The following is a 12885-nucleotide window of genomic DNA, read 5'->3' as shown; positions in this document are numbered from 1 at the left end:
AGTGAATTTCCCACTTCCCATTACACTATCACCGGGCTTTACACTATCACCTTTTGGATACATCTGGATTTTTGATTATGCTTTCCCACAGTAAAGAAAATTCTAGCCAGTCAGATCAAACTAGCTGATGACTAAACAGCTCAAATTACTGACCTGACCTGATGCTAACCTTCGCAGAAAACACTTTTCTTCTCAGTCTCAGAAAGCTCAATCAGGGTGTAGATTGTTTATTTAATGGATAATTAAATGTATGTGTTAACTTTATCCAGCTTGCATTCATTTTTTTACAGTCTTCTGGTAAATTACAAAGAAAGTATTAATAAAGCAATTTTCACACTGGAAAGAAACATTAATGTGTCTTCTACACAAACAAACAAATGTTAGTACCTCCTTGTTAAAACTGACACTTGGTCCTTTAGCTGTGATGCTTACTAAAGGGAAAAAAAAACAGTGAGTTCAGGTTATTGTGCCAAATCTAATCAGGAATGCTATAACTTTTGTTGTTTTATTTGTTTCTTTTTTAACATGGCTGTGAATTACTTGGGACAGACATATATACAACATGCTTCTAAGCTATTYATATTTCATTGTTAGTATGAAAGTAAATGAAAATATGTAATTTGTTTACTAAAAATAACAATTTCCTGTATAAGAAGGGGAAAGGATTTTTCCAACTGAGTTTAGAAAGAAAAGTAGACATATGGTAATATCCATATTTTTCCCATAGACAGTAATAAATCTATTGGCCAAACCAACTTCTTTTCTTAAGGGAAAGACAAAAATATGTTCTTCAATTCACTGCATGCTGCATTTAAGCTGTGCTAATTTTTTTTGTTACTGTTTATATGCAAACTTTGAATAWTATATATGAATTGGATACTTAAAAATATCATGCTTATGGGTAAAACAATATTTTATATTTATGACTAATCAATTGCCTCTTTCCAACATTTCACCATTCCACTTGTGACTGTGGGGTTGCTTTCCAAGACAACTATTGCACAGGCATTCTGTGTTCTCAATTTGAAGTACAATATATCATTTTGTTTTCATAAGACAAGTTAACACACTCCTAAAAAGAAAATAAAGCCCATGACATAACAAGCTTCAATCTTTCCTCTTCGGAAATAAAAATCTTCCATTGTACCATTTTGCAGTGATTAGAATAACAAGCAGACAGTTGGCTGATGGTACAAACATACCATTTTCCATTGTTCATACCAGAGTTCTCATTTAGTGTAAGTTTGAATGTCATTTAAACGTTAAAGTGCTACAGAATCTAAGGCCATAGCATCCATTTTGTGAACTGTTCTAGCCTCCTCTGTATTGCAAATCTTTAAATAACACCCCAGGTCCTCTGTATTGATGCCCAAAAATGAAAACACTTCAGTCTTGAGAAAACTAAGCTTCTATCTTGCACTGAGTTTAAATCTACCTGACTAAACTTTTGTGCTAATTGCTGCTATGTTATGTGGTCTGAAAAGCACTCCAAAATTGTAAAATGTCCCACCAGTGAGTAATTCTACAGAAAAGTCTTTTTTCAATTACTGTTTTAGTATCTGAATCATAGAATTTCACCTTAAATGACCTGTGTGTACTTTCAAAGCAGAGCTAAAGCAGATAGGACCAGTTTCTCATAAAACACAAGGGCAAATTGCCACTGTATGACCACTAGGAGAGCATCCTTTTTATAATTGCCTGCTGTTCAGATCCCTCACAAGGTTATAGTTTGCAAATGTTCAGCTCTGTACCTGTAGTTCCCCAAGATACTAGGTTACAGCCTATTTTGAATAAAGATATTCTTCTACACCACTGTTCCACAACATACTCAACATTCATGGGACTACTGAGAAGGAGTGCAAAAGAATGAGCATAGCGGTATGAAAAAGTATACCTAGAAAATGTGATTTTAATCTCCAAAGTGAGAGGAGGGCTTCCCATTTCATAGATAACTACCTTGATTGGTAGTAAAGCTTCCTTCTTAAATGAAATCCATTGCACATCCAGTTTCCGAAGCAGGTTTGTAAATGCCTACCTTCAGGATAGGATTTTAGCCTGTACAATCAGGCTGGACAGAGGTTGCTCTGGATAAGACGGGTTAGAAGTGGCTCTATGTGTTCAACATGGGGTTCTGGACTACGTGCCACTCCTCTGTATATAATTCTTAATGCTTCTTGGATTTTACCCTTGAAGCCAAATCAAATACAGCAATGAATTACAAAGAGTTACTGAAACTTGGATGCATTTCAGATTTAAAAAATACTGCACTTTCCAGTACAAACAGGCTTTATTTGAAAATTTCTGAACATCTTACAAATCAGAATTATATTGTTAATCATCATATAATTCCATAAAGAATTTCTTTTTTTCAGAACTCCTTCCCACACACAGCTTGCGAAGACACTAAATAACATTATGATGCTGTGTTTCTATTACCAGGTCAGGAGTGACCCTGAGTTCTCAGATCAGGCTGTATGCCATATTCTGACACACAGCTGGCCAATGAGAAATCAATATCAATTTTTCACCCTCTACCCTCCTTTCCCTACTTCTTTTTTTTTCCATTCTTAAATCCAGCAGAGGGAATGTAGGTATACGCATGAGCTGTAGCACGTGTGACCAGAATCCTGACCTAGACAGCTGAGGGACAAAAGGAAATCTTGAGGGCTGCCCTCAGCACAAGGACAAGGGTTGTCTTCTGCCACACAGCCGAAGGGTAAAATCAGATTTAGAACATTATATTTTGGGCATATTTCCCTCAAGTATTCACAAGATTTTAAGTTAATTTACACTACTGATGGCAAAACTTTCAATTCTTGTTATATTGACTAGCTGTGCTGCTGCATACAGCAGGGATGCTACTCATTACAGTAGAATTACGCACAGTTTTGGCAGCTCCAACCACTACTACTACTATATAGGAGCTTTGTGAGCAGCTCCTGGACAATTCTTGAGTAGGAACAATGGTAATATGTGTGTCGAATAAAATGCTTGCAGTGACTTATTTGTGCAGGCCCCATTTTAAGCCTAACTACAGCGTATTGTCAGCACTCCAATAATAAATAGCTTCCCTGAATAAAAAGCTTTTGTTGGAGTTTCACCTGCTCTTGTTGCATATGCACACCTGGTAAGCTTCTAGACAAATACCCTAAATATTAAAAGAAAGAATATTAAGCTCAAGTCAGTTGAATGAAAAAGCCATACAGAGTCACTTAACACAAATATATCTTAAAATATRAGAAACTCTGGCACACAGATGCAAGTAAGCATTAAAATAAACCTAATTGGAATCCCTCCTTTCTCTAATCAGAACTAACACATACATTTTTGACATGACAGTGAGCATGCTTTTCCTTTCTTATTTTTGGGTTTAGAATTGCAGGCCTGAAATTTCCTTTCTGAACTTGTTCCCACAACAAAACATGTGCAATTAAAAGTTTTCATATTGCCAGTGCAGGAAGTTACTGTCTGGGCTGTGTTCCTAAATTTCTCTCTGTTCATTTTCTTGTTTTAAAACAAAACATTTCAACTTCCCATGCCACCTGCAGAGTTTTTAGTGCATTTCTGACTGTCTCTAAGTGTCTTTCCCACATACAGAACAAGCTGCATCCCTTCTCCTACAGGCTGGGTCAGCCTCAGTGAGAACTGGTTCTACTGCTTTGCCTTTCCTTCAGGTAAGGGGAATTCTCAGAGGGGGAAAAATTTGGTTAACAAGTTCTTACCACTCCCCACTCCCCCCCMMAAAAAAAAATCTCTAAATAAAAGGTGAATTTGTAGTTTTATCAGAATATATGGTTTGCTATATAAAATAGACCATTAGCACAGCTTGTAATGGCTTCACTTAGTCTTGCTGTAGCCTCCTTGTTCTTTGTGGATATTATACATTTCATGAAGTCAATCTGGCTTTTGTTTCTTTTTCTAAGGTATAACAGGAGTTTTTCAACATCATGAAGTAACCTACAAAATATAATCTTAATATGAGTTTCCTTTTAAAATTAATATTATACTAAATACTAAGGAAATTATTGGTATATATCAGGAACAGTTAAGTAAAGAATTTTGTGGTTTATTTTTTCTCTTTTCTATACCTTTTGTAACTATAGAACATACCTAATTATAGACCTGAGATTTTGTAATATCACACAGCAATCAGATTTTTTTATGCAGCAGAATAGCTGGGTATGAATGTTTTGAAAGATATTTTTGTCAATGAAAAATGCTTATTTAGCAAAGATAGATTTATCAAAGAAAAAAAAAGTGCAGACAAAATATCCAAACAAAGAAATGTTACTGAAGATTTAAATGGAAGCTGTAGTCAAAATTGAGGAGACAATCAAGGAAGTAAAAAGTAAGGGCTTTAACTCAGTCTCCTGTTTCTCAGATGATTGCCTTAACCACTATGTCTTCAGGATTGTCTGCAGAGACTAGAAAAAAATCGTGTTGAAACCTTGAGAATGTCAGTATGACAGACAGGTTTCTTGCTCAGGTTTATTTAGTGCCTGTAAATACATTAACAGGGCAATAACCTTATAAGATTCAGGCTATATGTTGGGAATCTTTCACATAATATTCTTTTTCCACTAAGCTCCAATAGTAATGATATTTGACAACGATCTTTATCACTCTAAATTGTACACTGGAAATAGTTCTTCTAACATTAAATTGTATTTGCCAAATTTAGAGCCTTTTCTCTTTATCCAAATCACACACACTGTTGCATGCATTTTGTGTCAAGAAATTAAAAAAAAACCAATAATGGTGAGCTGTGGTTTGCTTATTTTCTTTGGGAGGATTATTAAGAAAGTAAGCACTGTTTTATGCAGTTCTCAATCAGGCAGGAATCTGATTTTACATCAGCTGGAGACTTGCCAGTGTAAGTCTTGTAGGATATGGTCCAAAGAGTTTTTCCAGAACACTATGCAATACATTAGATTAATCTGGCTTCAGTCTTGCCAACAGTTACCTCTGTGACTACCTTCATGAACTTGATTTCAGTAGGACTCTTCACAGGTGTTAAGTTAAACATGTGTAACACAGTTTGCAGGGTCAGTGCCCACATAGTTCTGGAAAATGCATAGCTATGTAGCTATATATAGTTCAAGGAAAATACAAAAATATATTTAAAGTAAGATTATACTTAAAAGTACACTGAAATGTGTTTTGTGACTTGTTATTTTTTCTTTGTTGCTAATTAGAAGAGTATTAATTTTGACCTCCCTCAATTAGCTAAGATTGGTTCCAGAGTCAATATTACCATTTAAGACATGAATGGATTATTTTAACATATTTTACATCTACATTTTCTTTAATTTGATCATAAGATTGAAATAAAAGCTTTTTACTTCCATGTTAATAGTCTATGGCTTCCTCTCTGACCTTTGAACTGCCAACCCAGTAACGGCTGCATCTTAAAAAGAAAATACATATGTTTTTCATATTCTTAACAGTCTCCATACTTATTTAAAATAAATAGCTTGTGAAATAACTGAAGATAACCTTCTTTTTTTTTCCCTCAATATTGTTATTTCGCTAGCTTCAAAATGCGAATTGCAGGCACTTTAGTAAATGTAGTTAGAGGGAATGGCAGAACTCATTGTGTTTTCTGTATGTGTTGGTTTCCTTTACTGAACTGCTGTTTTGTAATGGCTCACCGTGTGCTTTCCAAACAAACAACAGCCCAGCATCTCTTACAGCAACTGTGTACTCTGTCGCTTTGTTTTTTTGTTGAAGTAGAAACATCCTCCAATTCTCAAAGCCACATTCAGTGAAGACACTAGGTTTTTTCTATAACTATGTATATAACATATTGGAAAATACTGAGCATAACAAAGCCCTTGCCAGGACACCATGTGAGCGAGGGCTATATCTTCACTCCTGCACTGAGGGCTCCTCCAAAGCCTGCCCCGAATTCCTGCTCCCTTGATTGTGCAGACCAGGGACCTATTTGGATGTTACAGCAATTCCTCCTGTGACCCATAAATCTAGATTTCCTTACTGTGAAATCCAGGGCTGATAATCTCCCAAGTCTTGTCCCAGTATGAAACTGGGATGCAGCCAGAAGGTGTATCTGGACCCAGCCCTCCCGTGTTCTGTCATCAAGACGTGACTAAGTCATTTAGCGTGGCCTGTGCAGGATAGGCTACCATATGCTTCAGTTCCCTTGAACACATCTTTTTTTCTTCCTGGAACATATATCCAGAGGGATTTCAAAGATTTTTGACATTTGTTCAGGGTTTCTGGATGTCTGGCAACCTAATCAGAGCAGTAGTGGGGAAAATCTGGACATATCCACTCCACATGTGCATATCAACTTTACAGTGCATTTGCAATGAGACCAATGGGTCCGCTGTGCATGTGTTGCACAGATGGCGTGTGTGTACACAGTAAACATGATGTAAAAATTACTGAGAAACACATGCACAGCTAGTCTGCAGCTTCCTGGAAGCCTCAAGTGGATGGCATTTACTTTTAATATGTAAACGCATGGTGAAGTTGTCTGGGAAATCCTCCTCAGCATTATAGGGATGATATCCAGGAGGGGATGAAGTGCTGAAGGGAGCAGGAGGGTAATGCCTTCACACTGCATCCTAGGAATGGTGCAGGACTGTGCATACTCATGTGCACACATCTCCCTGATTACCACATGGCGCCACAATGTCTCTCAGGTTTCAGAGGAGCTAAAAAGGAGCCACTGGGCCATATGCCTCACTAGACTAAGATAGGTGACACAAGCTATGAGCAAGCATGACAGAGACTGTCCCATAGCCACCAAGAGGGCTTTGCAAGCCACACACAAAGCAGCTTCCTTGTGAATGAGTGAGCTTGTGTTATCCTTCCTGGGGTGGAAAATAAAAGCTGCCAAAATTAAAAAGTACTTAGCAACCAGGAAGGAGAAAATTACCATCTGGAAGAGATCAGGGGCAAAATTTTCACGATGTTTTCAAAATGCAGCAGACAAACCAGCGCCCATAGTGAACAGTTCAGGGAAAATGGGTAGCGTCAGAAAGAGGGAGCTATTCCTAGGGAATGAGCTGCATCTCCCAGCTACAAGAGCCAGTATTAAAGTAGGCCAGGGAAAAAGAAGGAGCTCAGCTGAGAACTGGAGAGAGCCCTGTTCTGCAAACGATCTGAGAAGTGATTCAGAGAGATGACAAATATTCTATGACACAGTAGYGCTACACAGTTGTTAAACAGTCAATTGGGAGTGATGTTATAGCCTCGTAGGAGGACAAGCTGTGTTAATCATAGGTGATTAGCTAGCCAGTAATCGGGTTTAAAAAAAGCCTGTAAAAGTCAAGAAAGCCCAAGTCACTAAATATTATTTAGCACTTCAAGTGCATCATGAAAAAACTGCATCTCCCCCAAAGTCAAGCCCAGGATTATTGGTATTCAAGTCTTCACTGTAAGTCCTGAGATGACAGATTATTTTGGGGGTTTTTTTTACAGCCAGGAATCAGATACTTTTATGAAAATAAATCATCTTTCTTCTTCCTTTTTTTCCCTTTGGCTTTTAAATTTCCAACCAAAGTCGTCATAGAGAAAAGTGTGAACCAACAAATCCTTAAATGGTAAAAACAAGAAAGCAAGTAAAAAAGAAAGATTTTTTTATACTTTATTTCATTGAAGTTATTTTAATTACTTTTTAAGGCTGTTTAAAGATATTTAAATTATCAGGACTGGCAATACTGCAAACCATGATGTCTTACATGAGCTTACATGAGCTAGATAAAACTAAGAAGGTTCATGTTTAACAAAAATACATAGGGACAAAATGCTTCCTGAAACCTACAGTGTAGGTCCAGGTCAAGAAGAAGCAAGCTTAAGTGTTTTCAGCTATAAAGTCCTTTGGGTTTTAGTGTTGTTTTGTAGGGGATATAAAAATCTACATGTTCACAGAGAACAATCAGCTTTTACACCATTCTCCCTCCTTAAACTCAGGACAACTCAGCATAGCAGACAACACAGTGCACATGTATCTGCCTCCTAAAGAAAGTGCTAAGCTGAAAAAATGTTGGTACAATGGCAGTTTTCTGTTGCACCCCCTGCGGATTAGAATAATTTTCACATAATCAAAAACAAAATACACTTAACAGAGACTTAAAAATAAAAGATGCCTTACCTCATTACAAAAATTAAATACATTGTTCTGAATACATTGTGTATTAGTGTGTATGCACACACATGTATATATATTCAGAAGTCCTTATGCCCTAAATTACTTGGTGCTTAAATACATTACTTGGAAAAGAAATTGAATGGGATGGGATTATTTTGATAGTACTCATATTTAATGTTGTCTTTGCTATTTCTCCCTGGCTAAAACCCAGTACACAGATTGTGACAATTGGATGGCTTTAGTTTTCTTCTTCTTTTTCTTTTTTCTTTTTTTTTTTTAACACAGCTTTAAATAGAGTCCTTTTAGAAGAGAATTTGGGCCTAATTTTCTGATATAATTGCCAAAACGTATTCGGAAAGAATATGCATGCCAGGATTGTGATCCTATATTGACAAAATAACATTGGAACTCATGGAGCAGGTAACTGCCAATGCAAACCAATAATTATCAGTTTAATTAATCTCTCCTCATATCACCATACAGCAACATTCCATTGCTTGTAGGAGTTGCAGATTATATTACAGAATCTCTTCTTTTAAGATCCACATGTAATTACAGCTTCTCTGCTAGCTCCTAAGACTTAGTCTTTCTCCTTCTTCCCTTTTCCACCATCATCTTGAGCCAGAATATCCTCAGATCCACAGAAAATATCCCCAAACATAAAGGGAGATGGCTAAACATTAAAAGGTTTGCCAGGAGTGTTTAATTATGATTCTAATAGTTTGGTTGCTTTTCCAAACATGCTGAGAATGTAGCCAAAGATCTTTTATACTGGTAAGGCTACACTAACAGGCTTTTTTGCAAGATTTCCAATAGTTACTTTAGAAATGGGCCTAAATCCAAGCCATTGAAACCTGATGCCTGTGTTTTGCAAATTAGATTAAATTCTAGCACTCTTGTTCTGTCCAGGGTTAAAAAAAAAAAAAAAAAATAGCTGTGATCATTGCTTTATGTTCTGATATTTCTGCTCCAGGTACTGGACAATAAAAGTGAGGCTAAAAGGTTGGAACATTTTTGGATAAGTCTAGCTTAACTATTTAATTTTCAGAAAAAGCTTTCCCATAGGCAAAATACAGTTTAAGCTAGAACTAAAACAAACAAACAAACAAACAAAAGATCAGTGGTAATCCCTCTAGTAAGTAAGAGCAGTTTTGAGACTAAGTACTGGAACCTAAAGAAAATGTGTTTTATTCCCTGATCTATTCAGAATGTCTGTGCTGCTTTGTGCAGATTAATTAACCTCTCTGTGGCCTGGTTTCTCCTGGATTTAAAATAGGAGTACTATTTTTTCTGACATGGAATAAGATGAAGATACTGGCATCATGTTGTAAAACATGCCTAGGATGCAAGATGACACAGTCATTTAAATATTATAATTCTTGTTAAACATTTATGTTCTATTGAGCTAGGCAGGGTGGATCTAAAATCAATGTATATTTACATTATCATTATCTACAGTATAATAAAACGTAGAATTACTGATTATGAAATCTACTTTTATTCTTTTTGATGASGGACAGAAGGGAATCTTGCTTTCAAGTTTTAATCAAAAACAAAGGAAATTCGCTAACCAAAAAAAAAAAAACAATTTTCAAAGAACAGTGCAATTTCAACCTGAGTTAATACAAACAAGGAAATTTACAATTGAGGATGACTTCCAATATCTATGCCCAACAGGGTGCCTCCTTAACCACTTCCTTAATGTGCCCCTATTGTGTCTTGGAGGGCAGCTGGCCTGTGAATTTCCTTATTATTAGTTTATGTCCCACTGTTAATTCTCTTATTCTATTATTATGATTTGGCTATTACATTTAATTTTCTCTTTTCATGGTGCAGATATGAACCCAGAAGGATAAATTACCCCCCACCATGGAGACACACTGAGACTCAGCTATCTTCTGACTAGCTAATGCGGCATTGGCCTATTGACAGTTAATGTGGAAAAGACAGATTCATTACAGCTCAGTTTTTATTTACCGACCCTTTCAAACCTTTTGAAGAAAAAGATCTGAAATTTCTCACCCTCAGCATGACACTTGCAGAAAAATTCATTTGGTCTTTTTTGGCACAACCTATCTTAAAGAAGTATCTATTTTCAGCTACGAAAATGTCTAGGTGAGTACTTTTTCAGAAATATTTGACTTGCTTTGCATTCAAATCCTGATCCTACTGCCTTTGCTCTGAAAAACTCTGGCACAGTAAGCCTTTAGTTTATATTCACCAAACACATTAAAGATCATCCTGTCTCAGAACTGGCTGGAGCACAGAGTGGCCAGAGCCTCAGTGAATTCCTTGATCCTGCTTGTATGTATCTTGAAGTGAACCAAAGGTTAGGATGTTCATGTGCTCCTCTGTCATTACCACATCAAAGCGTTTCAAGGGAGTACCCCAGATGCTGGATCATCCTGCTATCAACAAGAGTGAACGGCAGGGGCAGCTGGACCCTCACAGAAGCACAAAACCAACCATGTCTGGCAGGAAACAAGACATGCAAACCCAGGCCAAGAGACACTGCATTCACTCTGCACACTTTCCTCCTAAGGGGAACATTGTTCCTGCTCAGAGACGCCTGAGTCTTTCCTCACTTTGAGGCTTCATTGCAACCTATTCGAGTTTAAGAGCTCAAAAGAATAGTCTGATAACAACACACAATCAAGAGTGTCTTTAAATGATTTTCCTGGGCAGTCATAATTCTTCTTTCAGCATTCCAGTTCATCAGATAAAACTGCATTTGTGGGTATCTGTAGTAGGTAAACCTACAGATCAAAAAGAGAATCCAGGCAATAGAAATGGAGATAATGCAGTATCTGGCTTAAATTTACCTGGCTTGGACTAGGTAGTGACACAGGAACAGATGGGGCAGTCAGTAGTGCTGGAAACTGTGAAATCATAAATGATCATTGCCCATACTATGGCACTGCCATCCATAATTACCACAGATTCATTGCAGTAGTGATGTTGATGCAAGCTTAACTTCCAGTGTAAGACAGCTTGCCCAGCTTGCATCTCTATTACCTGAAGTACCGTAAGGATTTGAGACCAGTAATCCTGCCTTACAGACAAAGTGAATAGCTTTTGACCTGCCTCACCGTTTTATTTCAATAATATATTTAAATATATAGTGGGAAGATACAATGCAGGAGAAAGAGTTTATAGCCTTGTACTTAGGTTATTCAGACAGCATCTGGACATTGCTCCAATTAATATTTGATTTATTTTCTGAACAGCAGAAGCTTTTAGCAGAAGAGCATAAATGAGACCTTCTCTATGTATCTATTAGCTTAAAGTGGCTAAAGTGCCTAACTGTCAAAAAAGACATCTAGATGGAAATCCAAATTCGGGCAGAGGAATAGAAATTTCAACATGAATAGCTAGCACCCTGGATCTCATGACTACTGAAGGACTGTCAGGGTCAGAGGGAATCCATCAATGTCCATTTTTCTTCCACAAAAAAAAGGACACACTGAATTATACACAAATTCTGGGCACAGACACATGTATGAATATGTAAGATGGCACCCAGTTGTAGCCAGTCTTCTGCATTTTCTATCTAGGTTGCTTCATATTCCACTATGGGTTGTGTGACTCAAGCTCTCAGGGGTCTGACTTGTAATGTACCCTGGGAGGGGTGAAATTCCAGTAGGTAGCAGGACATCTAAGAATTAATCAGTTTAATATAAAAATTCTTTTTTGAGTTTAGTCCAAATGATTATTCTTATCTTTAAGAGCTACAGAGTCATGAAAGACAGATTCAGCTGAATATTTTAAAGGATTTAAATAACTATTGTTTATAAAAGTGGACAAAATGAATCCAAATTTCTTCAATTTCTGCTAACTTCTCGATGTGCCAGGCAGTATATTTTTGTGATATGCAAATGTCAAAGCCAAGATCTTTTTCTGGAATCTGTGTTTGCTTACAACTTTATATAGCACACATAAGAAGTAATGCTATGATGAGGCACTTTATGACAGGGGAAGGGGAAGAGGTGCGTTTTTAGCAAAGTACTTACAGCTAGTGTGATATTTCTAATATGCAAAAGTTCCATATAAAATCAGGTAGCTGTGATGAATTTCAGTCTCAATAAGCTTTTAGTAATCTTCTTTCCTCCAATATTTAGAATCATTTTGCTCTTTTAGGACCTATACATAGCCTAAACTCTTTTTTCCCCCAATTTATATATACTCTTTGTTAACTAATATTCTCTTTCAGTCTCTGTCTAGCTACCATAACATACTTTATAAATATTCCTACCTACTGGCTTCCCTTCAGATAGAAAAGTTGCCATTTCTTCTTTACAAATCTATTTTAGTATGCAAACAATATCATTCACCCAGTGATACCAATAATGAATTTGGAAGAGAACTTAACACATGGCTGCAACTATGGTTCAACATTACACTGAGGCGTGTTCTAGACCTATACAAAATGAATCTTTTCCTTATTTGCAAGCTTATAATCTTCAATCTCATCAGAATTCAAGAAAATATAGAACTATGTAGGCTGAAGCTAGATTACCTAAGTATGCATAAATATGTATACGTATACATATATATATGCATACTTATTTATAGAGAGATAGAGATATGAAAGGTGGTATTTATATGTATATAATATTCATATTACACTTTCCTCAAATATTTTGGCTCTGTTCTGATCCTACAGGAAAATATGTTTTTATAGGAAGAACAGAAGTAGAATTCTTTTTATCTGACAGTCAGCAGTAATGCATCAGTAAGGAGTTAATGCATACTATGAATTATCTGCCTGC

Source organism: Apteryx rowi, unplaced genomic scaffold, assembly GCF_003343035.1.
Source record: "Apteryx rowi isolate R43461 unplaced genomic scaffold, aptRow1 scaffold_249, whole genome shotgun sequence".
In the NCBI taxonomy this organism is placed as follows: Eukaryota; Metazoa; Chordata; class Aves; order Apterygiformes; family Apterygidae; genus Apteryx; species Apteryx rowi.
The sequence above is the reverse complement of the archived record's forward strand: the minus strand, read 5'-3'. Positions refer to the sequence as shown.